The sequence below is a fragment of the Myxocyprinus asiaticus genome, chromosome 15 (assembly GCF_019703515.2).
Source record: "Myxocyprinus asiaticus isolate MX2 ecotype Aquarium Trade chromosome 15, UBuf_Myxa_2, whole genome shotgun sequence".
Lineage (NCBI taxonomy): Eukaryota > Metazoa > Chordata > Actinopteri > Cypriniformes > Catostomidae > Myxocyprinus > Myxocyprinus asiaticus.
In genome coordinates, this window is record NC_059358.1 from 39,199,819 (window position 1) to 39,212,676 (window position 12,858).

A 12,858-nucleotide genomic window follows, 5' to 3' on the forward strand; every position below is an offset into this window, starting at 1 on the left:
TTATTGAGGTCTGTGAAGCTTGATACATCAACCATGTTCTTTACTGTTTCATAAAATATATACTTTCTCAAATAGTGGACACTATTAACTAAGCCCGCGAAACATGCCCAGGAGTGATGCCCACTCCAGTGACACACTTAAGTGTGTCACATTGTCACATTATCGAGTCGTTCTCCCTTAAACTACTTAAACAACTTATATATTTGTACATATAAAAATATTATGCTATCAACATAAAATATATTGTTTCTATACTTATCAACCATCTAAAATCAATAGTTTAATATATTCCTATCGTTTCTTTATTCAATTACATCATTCGCAACGCTTTATGAGATTATAGTTTGTGCCCTCATCTTTCACCTTTGTTTTTTTTTTTTTTTTTTTTTTGTGGATGAATCAGTATGTCCACTATAAACAGATACTTTATGCACAAACAGATAGTAAAAATAAAATTGTGCAAATGTGTCATTATTGTAGTTGATTAACTGTTTCTTTATTCAAAGACCAGCTAATGTACAGTCTTATGTTTTCCTGAACTCTTGATCTCTCACGATCAATATACATCAGCACTGCACTTTATTCATCTTACATTGGACTGTCATAAATTATATTCTCTCTTAACAACACACTGGCAACTGACTATCAACCGACAGCCTGAATGTCAGTACAGTACAGTACAAACTACTGTATATTTTATATATACTATTTTTATTGTATGTGTATTCTATATTGTGTGTACTGTATACTGTACATTGTATATTATTATTTGTATATTGTATTGTGTGTAATTATGTGTATATTAGATATGTAAATTGTGTTGTGTTAATCTGATGTTTATTGTAAATTGGTATATGTCTTATCACTGTCACGTCTGCTATGTTGCTCGGAACTGCACCCAAGAATTTCACACACTATTGCATTTGTGCATATGGTTGTGTGACAATAAAAGTGATTTGATTTGATTTTGATTTGATCATGTGTGAAACAGAAGCAAGTGCTCCACAACAAGATGCCCTTTATTTTTTCAGCTAGTTCAGCAAAATTGTGCAATTAATTTGCTAAACTTGAATCATTAAAATCACTTGAAATGGGGGCTTTTAGCTTATTCTTTTGAAAACATACTGTAGGGTAACATGCTCGTGTTCCTGTGATTGTCTCACCTTTTTGTGCCCTTCACAAGTTTTCATCCTGGAGTTTTGATTAAAATGTTTAGTATGTTTTAATTTAAAATTATTCAAAAGTTCTTAAAAGTTATAATTTTTTTTAATTGTTTTTTTTTTTTTAAAGTTATGATGTTTTGATGTTTTTCAAAGAAATATCCCCATGTTTCTTCAAACTCTATAAATGGCTCACTTATTCAAGTTTGTCTGACAACTACAATGGGCTCTATTTTCGCGACCACACTTTGTGTGCTAAGACCTTTAAAAACCATGTCTGTTCTCAGAGCAAAGTCTAAAATCAGTTGCATTTGCAGTTTGGAGATTCCACCAGCAAATGGTAATAAAAGTTCATGTCCATACTCTGAAAATATAGTGGAACATCAGTATATGTTCCTGTCAATCGCCGTTTTATGAACCAAAATTCATGAGATTTGTGTAAAAATTTCTAAAAGTCATGATTTATTATTCAATTAATGTAATAATAATAATGATAATAGTAATATATTTAAAATTGTATTTAGGATCTAGTTTTCACCTGTCGTTTTAGAGTGATTGTTTAGTTCCCGCAAAAGAAGCCAATGGAAGAAGTTGGAGAGGGTAAAATGTTTGGATTTTACAGGAGGTGGTTATAAAGGATTTTTGACCATTTCAGTATTTTGATAATATTTTGGTTTAGTTTGAAGTGTAATTTGAATTAAGATTTTGTGTGTGTGTGTGTGTGTTTCAATAAATTAATTTGCATTTTAAAGTGAAATTGAGAAGTGAAGTGCGTGCAAAAATCCACAGCCTAACCTCAAAGGCCGATACAATCACTGTTAATACTAGCCATGATTTGTGTGTCACGTGGTCAGTGTGATTAATAATACTTACATTATCTATAATTTAATGGAGTGTACATCCAAATCCTGACAAGAGACACATTTTCCATGCATATAAAAAGAGTGTGTCACTGTCATAGAAATATGCCTGACATTCAACAAGGATGCAATGCACAAAATAAGTGCAAAATTTCTATTCTTCTAATTCATTGCATACAGTCCATTTACACTTCCAGCTTCTTATGAATGTGCTGTCTTCGTTTATATCGCTGGTGCTTTACAGGGAATGGACTAACAAGGTACAGATGGTGCAATTACCGGAGAAGACCCTTTAGAATTAGATTGCCCTTGATCCAGCCCATTAGCGCTTTGTGTGCACAATTTCACCAAACCCACTTGCGCCTAGAATTAGCGCATGCTTGCACAAAATGACCAACACTTCATGGCCATGCCCATTGACTTTGCGTGTATGACTTATCACATAGCACTGCGCTTTGCACTAATGCTCTGAAAATAAGTCCCATTAAGTATTAAAACTGTACTGTAAGTCCAAAAACTTACTGTAAGTGTTGCAAATCCTCTGCATATTTGGTCTTTTAGATGTAATGATATTTATTAAGTCCCTAAATCTTTTATTCACTTTTCTGACATTTCAAAAGAAGTGTTTTGAGTATTTGTTTGCCTGTTGACAATATCCTTGTTCTTTGTTCCTCCGCTGCTAAAATATTTTTTTTCTCATTTCAGCTCTTACAGCATCAGTGTACACTCAGCAAATACCCATCTAATGTATTCCACTTTATATTTATTACATTTTCAAATTAGTTTCCTCTATAACATTTGTTGTTTACTTTGGTACCTTGCATTGTTACTGTGTTGTGCCTCACCCTGCCCTGTTATTTGTTACACCACGACTTTGGAGAAACTATATTGTTCTTTTTCAAGTTGGTCTGTTATGAGTAACAATAAAACAAATATATATCTATTTGAGGACATTATTCAGACAACTTAATAGAGTAAGCAATCTCGACTTAAGACATTTACTCCTGTAGATGGGAATTTTTTGAATGTGCCGGAGGGACATTAGAATGGTGCAGTGACTGCGGTGATGGGCAGTTCTTTGAACCATGAAAATATTACTGCAAAACATTTTTCTTTACTCTTGTAAATTAGAAGCAGACCGGACAGCCTTGCTAAACCCGTGTTCTCTGTTGCTGAACTGGAAAACACGATGGTATATTGAGTTATAATATCAAACAACAAACTGTTCTCGCCTGCACGCATACAGCTCATTTTCTCAGAGCTCTGCTTTCATGTTTCGGGGCTCATGTTTGTAATTGTGGGTGTCAAAAGCAGTCAGCTGCCATGCGGTGTCCCTCAACTTTGCCTTGAATTTCCATGGAGACAGTGCTGTTAAACCCGCCCTCGGAGAGGCTACGTTAATGTCGTGAGGGCCTGCTGTGGAACCCCCCCACCCAGCCAACACCGTAGGAATTAAAACGGAAGAAATGCAATTTAAAGACATGAAGTAAACAATCATATAACACTTGTTTCAAGCACGGATACAATTTCCCTGGCCTTGTCCAATTCCATCGTAGCCCGGGGCTCGTGTTTCTCTTTTACACATGGTTCTACACCACTGATTAGAATGGTAAAGCAGGAACAGAATCCATTCCTATGACATTTCAGAGAATAAAACACAGTTTTCATATACTGCAGCACTTCTGTTTCCCTTAAAGAAAGAAAGTCTTAAAGTCTCTCTTTTCAGGTAAAACATATTGTCTGCAAAAAATATACAAGGAAGTGGATCCAAATACCACGTATTAAACACAGCAAGTATTATACTGTATTGATGATGCAATATTTGTGGTATACTATGATGTCAGTGTAACCTGGATCATAGCACCTGTCATAAAGCACCTGTCATATATATATATATATATATATATATATATATATATATATATATATTCACACACACACACACACATTAATGTTTATTATTAAATAAGTATATAAAATAATCTGTGATATCTGATTTCATTTTGAGATTGTGTAGGTTTGTTTTGGTATATCTCTACAGTATTAATTTGATTTGTTCAGATCTTAAAAAGATTTTAATTCGATTTTAAAATCTGTGCAGCAACCTGTGAATGATGCAACATATATTTTAATATCCTGTAGTAATTACTGTTTGTGCTGAATATAATAATGAGCACAATAATAACAACTACACAGTACTGGAAATTTATTTTTTAAAATCAAATTAAAATACTTTTTTTTAATTTATTGAATGGGTTTAATTTTATTATTCATTGAAGAGGGTTTGATTTATTTTCAGTTATCATTTATGCTTATTGTAGCATCATGTATAGTGCCCTAATCATGTTTTGGTTTTGATGCACAATAACGTGCTCATTGTATATTCAACCCTACATAAAATTATCAAGGGTCAAAATTTAACAAAAACAATATCCACCTAATTTATCTGACCTGAAATGTTTTTATTTTTATTTATTTTTTTAAAGCTTGTTATTTGTTATGACAACCGAATAGAATAGAACTCTAACATAGAATGTTCTAATGAACAAATGATGCATCACAATTTAGAATGTTGATTTAGAATGTTTCTGACCTATAAAATGAGTAGAACCATTCAGAGACCTTCAGTCATATGTTCAATCTGACTGTTTACTGGACATATCAGCTGCATCAGTTTAGCATCTTTGTACACAGACAGCAACAATGGCCTCGTCCTGTGAACAGCATTCTGGAGGTAGTTCTGGTCGACCAACTGATTAGACAGGACCTCTGTTTGTGGGAGACCTCCTCCCATTAAGGGTGACCAAAGAACTGCTTCTGTACACCTTCATCTCATTTGGTCCTGTCTGCTTTGTGCATCTGTGCAAAGACAGAGTGACCAACTGCTCTTTGGGGTATGAGTTAATCAACTCTGTACACCATGCTGATGCTGAACAAGCACTGGCTACAATGATGTTTCAGCTCCTATATTTGGCAAGCACATGAGACTGCTGTGGGAACAGCCCGATTCAACTTTGCATCGAATTGGAATAGGCAACATCTATATCAGGGCCTGGCAGACAACATAGATGACGATGTCCTTTATAACTTATTCAGTATCTTCGGGAACATCCTGTCTGGTAGAGTACTCTGCAATGAGAATAGATCTAAGGGCTATGTATTCGGCTATGTCACCACCTTTAAGAACTGTCGAGAGGGCCATCAAAAAACTGAATGGCATGATGCTGAATGACTACCAAGTGTTGATCAGCCATTTCAAGAGCAGCGAGGAGCATCAGGCAGAAAGAAACTCCGTGAATAAAGACCAAAAGTGCTGTTATCCTGGTTTTAGCCTCTGTGTGTCCAATCTGCCATACAGCATGAACACTGAGCAGCAATGTGGACTGTTTCCTTCTTTTGGACTTGTGATGATGAAGAAGGGATGCAGCAAAGGCTTCGGATTTGTTGCCTTCTTGTCCCTTGAATCAGTGACGCAAGCTTTGTCTGGGATGATGCATATTATGTGTTTATAAGCCGTGGCACTTTGCCACATCATCAGAATTTTTCAACTGAAAGGTGGAGAGCGCATCTCTCAGTCCCTTAACAGCGTGAAATTTGTAGTTCGGCAAAGCTACACAGCATCTTGTTCTCTTCTTTCAGGGGACCAAGGTTATATTAGTAACCAAGTCATTCCTTTTCAAGCCGGTCACTTCGAAGCTGCCTTAGTAGCTGCTGCTATGGGAGCTGTATACCATAACGCCATGCTTCTGATTCACATGCACATGACAAGGCCTACTAGCCAATATGGTAGCAAAAATAATTGAAATGACCTTTCCTTCATATTAAAAAATAGGAAGGAAGAGAGTTCAAGAAATAAACCATTTATGGTAAAGTATAACAATGACACTACTTCTGGGTAGTGGAACATTGCATGGATAGCTCTGCTTCACACATAGAGGGAAGAGCAAAGACAAAAATGATCCTAGACTGGAATGTGATACACTGGCACTAATACTCCTCGCAACGTAGTGCAGAAGAGAGATGATGATATGGTTAAAACCAGCCTGTCAACATAAGCAAAAACAGTTGCAGAAATTGCAGAAACTTGACTTTACATAAAGTGGGAAGGAAAGAGATAAAAACTGTTATAGACTGTCAATGTAATGCTATGACACTGGCCAACAGGATGTGGACAACAGTGAAACATGGACATGCTGTATATCAATCCTCCTTTGCAGCCAAAACCTGGAAAGAAGGTAGGAAACATCCAAGTTATTAAACCTGGTAAAGGTGTTAGGGGATGCCCAGCCTGCAGCCAGAAAGATGTCCTCTAAGGCTACACCCTTTGCTCATGCCCAGAAGGAGGCTACGATCTTGGTAAAAGACTCATTCAGTAGATGTACAGTATATGCCTAACCTCTTTCCACATACAATCAAACCAATGTGATTACACTAAGCTGGGCTCAGAGGCGTTCTCAAGTAGTCTTTTCAATATCACAATATCTTTATTTTGTATAGTACAAACATTCAAATAATCACAAAATAAAAATGTGTAAAGCTTTCACCATCTGAGCTGTCTGTTTTGATGCAGTGAGGTGGCAATGTGTTCTAATGTCAAAGAATATATAAACAATTTAGTCCACTTGAGCTAAATGCCATCCCATACGTCACTCATTCTCACCACTTCCGGGGCAACAAATGTAAGGGCTAGTTTTCTAGATCCATCTATAAATCATTGCTTCCGGCCAGCAACGGGATGCTGTTTGAAATTAACTAACTCTCGTGTGACGTTCGTTCTTCTGTTATATACAAAGCGGGCGCTTCCGACTTCTCACGTGAACACACCATATCGCTTACACTGATCAGCCACAACATTAAAACCACCTGCCTAATATTGTGTAGGTCCCCCTCGTGCCACCAAAACAGCGCCAACCCGCATTTCAGAATAGCATTCTGAGATGCTATTCGTCTCACCACAATTACAAGAGCAACTATCTGAGCGGTTACCGTAGACTTTGTAAGTTCGAACCAGTCTGGGAATTTTCTATCAGATCTATTGTTTACAATAGATAGAGCTTTAATTGTTGGTGACTTCAACATTCACATAGATAATGAAAATGACACATTGGGATTATCATTTATCGATATTCTCAACTCGCTTGGAGTCAGACAAAATGTGACAGGACCAACTCATCGCCATAATCATAAGCTAGAATTAATTATGTCATATTGAGTTTATGTTGATACTATAGAAATTCTACCACAGAGAGAAGACATCTCAAGATCATTACCTCATCTCTTGTATGCTGCGATCAGCTAATGTTACTCGTGCTTTCATTCAGGTAGAATGATAATTTCGACCACTAAAGATAGCTTCACTAATAATCTTCCAGATCTGTCTCATACACTCAGTATGCCCCAAAGTCTAGAAGAACTTGATGAAATAACAGAAAATATAAATACAGTCATCTCTAGCACTCTTGATAGTGTCGCCCCCCTTCGATTAAACAAAATTAAAGAAAAAAGCCCTGCACCATGGTACAATGATCACACTCATGCTCTCAACAGAGCAGCTCGTAAATGGAGCGCAAGTGAAAGAATACAAAATTAGAGGTATTTTGCGATGCATGGAAGGATAGTGTCTGTAGCTACAGACAGGCAATAAAAGCTGCCAAGTCAGCATATTTTAGCAAACTCATAAAAAATAACCACAGCAATCCTAGGTGTTTATTCAGTACTGTGGCTAAATTGGTTAGGAATAAAGCATCGACTGAACCAGATATTTCTGATATATTTACTGATAAAATTGAAATAATCAGGAATAAAATTGGAATTATGCAATCGTCTGTCACAATACCACAGGAAACAGTATCTCATAATTTACCAATACCAACTAAGCTCTTAAAAGAGGTATTCCTTGTCATCCCAGAACCTCTTCTTAATATTATTAACTCCTCGCTAGAACCAAGAAATATAATCATATTAGCCCCATTGTTACATTGGCTACCTGTTAAATTTAGTATTAATTTTAAAATTCTGTTAACTACATACAAACCTTTGAATGGTCTAGCTCCACAGTATTTCAGTGACCTCCTACCATGCTATATTCCATCACGGTCATTAAGATTGCAAAACTCTGGCCTGTTAATAGTTCCTAGAATATCAAAATCCACAAAAGGAGGTAGATCCTTTTCCTATTTGGCTCCTAAACTATGGAATAGTCTCCCTATCACTGTTCAGGATGCAGACACACTCACTGAGTATAAATCTAGACTAAAGACTCATCTATTTAGCCAGGCATACACCTAATTTATTCTTCACACAATTAGGCTGCTTTAGTCAGGTCTGCCACAACCCAAAACATTGATCATGATCTATAATTCTCCAAAAAATTGAATTGCATCTTCACTAATATTATTCTATTTGTTTCCATGTCTCAACCTCAGGACACTTATCTAGGTCACTAGAGTCGGCTGGATCCAGCTCCGTTCCTGCTTGGTATCGGACTCCACTGCTACGTGTCTCTGAGTGATGACGACAAAATGCAGCCGGTGCCAGCCAGACATCACTTCAGTCTATTACGATGGACCTCAGAGGATGACCTGATGCCAACTCCAACCATAACACATGGGATACTTCATATGCAATTGCCTCAACCTTGGATTTAGGATAGACCTCACAGAAATTACCGGCCGGATGAACTGTGAAGCACCTCACTGATCTCGGCCTGTATCACCTTGGTCTAATGATGGACTACACTCTTAAAATGGAATACATAGACTATCAATAAATTGCAAACAAAAGCCTTCATTAGCCAACTAACAAAGGACAATATGAACTTCTGCAGTTAATCCAGGATGAACTTCAAAGATATTAGTCATTAATCTTACAAATTTTACAAAATCTTTGTTTAAACACTGGCCCTTAACACTTACTTAGTTTAATAATTTTAAACCATGACTTGCACTGCACATAAATAAGTAATATTGGCATTATATTCATGCTGTTAGCCAGAGGGGAACTGGCCCCCACAGTGAGCCTGGTTTCTCCCAAGGTTATTTTTCTCCATTAACCAACATCTTATGGAGTTTTGTGTTCCTTGCCACAGTCACCTTCGGCTTGCTCACTGGGTTTCTAAATACAATTATTATTTAATTATTTATTTTTATACACACTTCATAATCGTATTTAATCAAAATATACAATGATGACTCTAAGACTTTATAGATATTATGGTTTCATTTTCGGTAAATACATGATTTTCTGTAAAGTTGCTTTGAAACAATGTGTGTTGTGAAAGGCGCTATACAAATAAAAATGACTTCACTTGACTTGACCATTCTTTGTTGACCTCTTTCATCAATAAGGCATTTCCATCCAGAGAACTGCCACTCACTGGATGTTTTTTTTTTTTTTTTTTGCCACCATTCTGAGTAAATTCTAGAGACTATTGTGTGTGAAAATTCCAGGAGCTCAGCAGTTACAGAAATACTCAAACCAGCCCATCTGGCACTAACAATCATGCCACGGTCCAAATCACTGAGATCACATATTTTCCCCATTCTGATGGTTGATGTGAACATTAACTGAAGCTCCTGACCTGTATCTGCATGATTTTATGCACTGCTGCCACACAATTGGCTGATTAGATAATTGCATGGATGATTGTTGGTGCCAGACTGGCTGGTTTGAGTATTTCAGTAACTGCTGATCTCCTGGGATTTTCACACAGAACAGTCTCTACAATTTACTCAGAATGGTGCCAAAAACAAAAAAACATCCAGTGAGGGGCAGTTCTGCAGATGGAAATTCCTTGTTGATGAGAGAGGTCAACAGAGAATGGCCAGACTGGTTAGAACTTACAAAGTCTATGGTAACCCAGAAAACCGCTCTGTACAATTTTGGTCAGAAGTATAGCATCTAAGAATGCTATTCTGAGATGCAGGTTGGTGCTGTTTTTGGAGGCACGAGGAGGACCTACACAATATTAGGCAGGTGGTTTTAATGTTGTGGCTGATCGGTGTATGTCACTGATGCGTTGACTGCTGGCAGGAAGCAATTTCTTAAAGTTAATAAAATTACACCAACCAATCGATTTGCTTCAGAAGACATTAACTGATCGACTGGAGTCGTGCAGATTACCTTTATGCTGCCTAAATATGCCTTTTTGACCATCAAATAGCCAGCAGCCTAATGGCACCTGTTTACTTGCATTGTATGGACAAACTGAGCTGAAATATGCTTATAAAAATCTTCACTTCGGTTCTGCTGAAGAAGGCAAGTCACACATCTGGGATGGCTCAAACATAAATTTGAGTAGGGCAGTGGTGGCTCAGCAGTTAAGGCTCTGGGTTACTGATCAGAAGGTTGGGGGTTCAAGCCCCAGCACTGCCAAGATGCCACTGTTGGGCCCTTGAGCAAGGCCCTTGATCCTATCTGCTCCAGGGGTGCTGTATCATGGCTGACCCTACACTCTGACCCCCAGCTTAGCTGGGATATGTGAAAAAAAATAATTTCACTGTGTATGTGTGATAAATAAATAAAATTATAGTTAATTATTAAATCATGAAAGGATTTTCATTTTTGGGTGAACTAACCCTTTAAGTTTTGAATGGTCTTAACCACAAATCATTAGTCAGGAAATGACCAAGAACTGAACAAATAAATAAAGTAACTTAGTATGGGATAGTTTTTCTCTTTGATTTCTTTAAATGCTTGAGCCTTGTGGGTAAACTTGCATACAGATTTTTACAGAAAGAAGAGTCAATGTTGTTCAGTTCAGTGTTGATGGCTTCAAACAGTTGATGAGACCAAATATTCTCAATAGGTTTTAAATCTCTGACCAGGCCAAAACATGAGCCTGATAGACTTGTTCTAAAGCTGCTTCTTGGTGGTCTTTGCAGTGTGGGCAGGAGCCTTGTCTTGTTGAAAAATAACATCTGATCATTCCTCTTTAGAAAACAACTTTTCAAAAAGCCTTTCTGCAATATTCTCCTGCACCCCAAAGTATTAATTGACTTTTTCACAGTGAAGCAGCTCACCAGTACCAGCAGCTGAAAAGGCTCCCTACACCATGACACCTCTTCCTCCATGCTTCACTGTGGAAGAGATGCATTCACTATTATTGTATTTCTCACCAGATCTTCAAAGACACCTCTCTGGAGAATCACCATGAAACTCATATTGTGATTCATCACTACACACAACTCTGCTGAACCACTCTGAATCAAACTTTCCATTTTCTGCCAAACTCTTCCAAACATTCCAGAAGATATTTTTTGAAAATTTTGTACACGCAGACACGTGTAAGGTGAATTTTATATCAAACATTTTAATTATATCATGATTTTACCTTTGCGTACAGTTTTTTTTTTATTTTTTTTTATTTTTTTATTTTTTTTCAGGTGTGTACTAAATTGGATGAAAAACGTATTTCTCAGCAATAAATAAAGTACATTATTTGGGTATGCAGGTAGTAGTAGTATGAATACATTCCTGAACATACTTCATATGGTAACATGGGCATTGCCTGTGAACTGAATATATCAAAGCAACTGTGAAAATATAATAAATAGCTTTCCCAAATACTCCACTCATCTGCCACTGGTCAAACTAACTGATAGTCCCACTCCAAACGCATACATTGGATGTGTCAAAATTGCTATACCAGGCTGGAGTACGTTTCCCAAAAGCATCGTTAGCCAACTATGATCGCAAGTTCCATTGTTACCAACATAGTTAGACTATTTGGTGTTTCTCAAAACTGTAGTTCCAATGAACATTCACAAACAGCATAGCACAGTTGAGTGGTTGGAACGTCCTGGTTACTTTTGTAACCTCCGTTCCCTGATGGAGGGAACGAGACGTTGTGTCGATGTAGTGACACTAGGGGTCACTCTTGGGAGCCCTAAACACCTCTGCTTTTTGAAAAAAAGGCCAATGGGAATTGACAAGTGGAATTTGCATGCCACTCCCCCGGACATACGGGTATAAAAGGAGCTGGCATGCAACCACTCATTCAGGTTTTGTGCTGAGGAGCCGAGAAAAGGTCCCAGCCATTTCAGCGGGTAGTTCAGTGTTGTGGCAAGAGGGACACAACATCTTGTTCCCTCCATCAGGGAACGGAGGTTACGAAAGTAACCAGGACGTTCCCTATCTGTCACTCACTCGACGTTGTGTCGATGTAGTGACACTAGTGGTCCCTATACAAAACGCCACAACTAGCTGAACTGTGTTACGTGGACTGGCGGTGCGAGACGGGCAGACCGCTGTGTGCCTCGTAGCCAGCGCACCAGGCCGTCAGGTAACCTCCCCCAACAATCTTATGAGCGTCGAATGGTCCTTTGGGAATAAGTCGACTGCCCAACAAATAGGGACAGGCTAACCCAGCCATGGCCTGTTTTCCTCTTTTTTCTCCCTCCTACTACAGTCCAGTGAAATATATCTGCTTTCCACACTAGAATAACTGCAGAACATTGCAAAATAATAGCAGTTCAGTGTAGTACAATTTCAAATCAATGCAAAAAGATGTAGTTTGTGTAGTTCACCAGTTCAGTGCAGTTAAATGGCTGCACTGCAGTATGGAGCTGCAGTTGCAAATGCAGTTTTCACATTAAACAAAATTGCAGTTCTAAAGTGTCTAAACTAGGGATGTCGAAATTAATGCATGTGATTAATTTACAATATTTGATGCATAATTTGTTTTTAACACATCTAACGTAGTTATCCATTTGGCAATAGATTCTGGCATTATATTCAGGTCTGTGTGCAGGAGCGGCGCCAGCGAATTTTGATTGCTGGTGTTAATGAGGTGCTAAATCATTGATGGGGGAGCTGAACTTTGGTCACTAAATATGTGC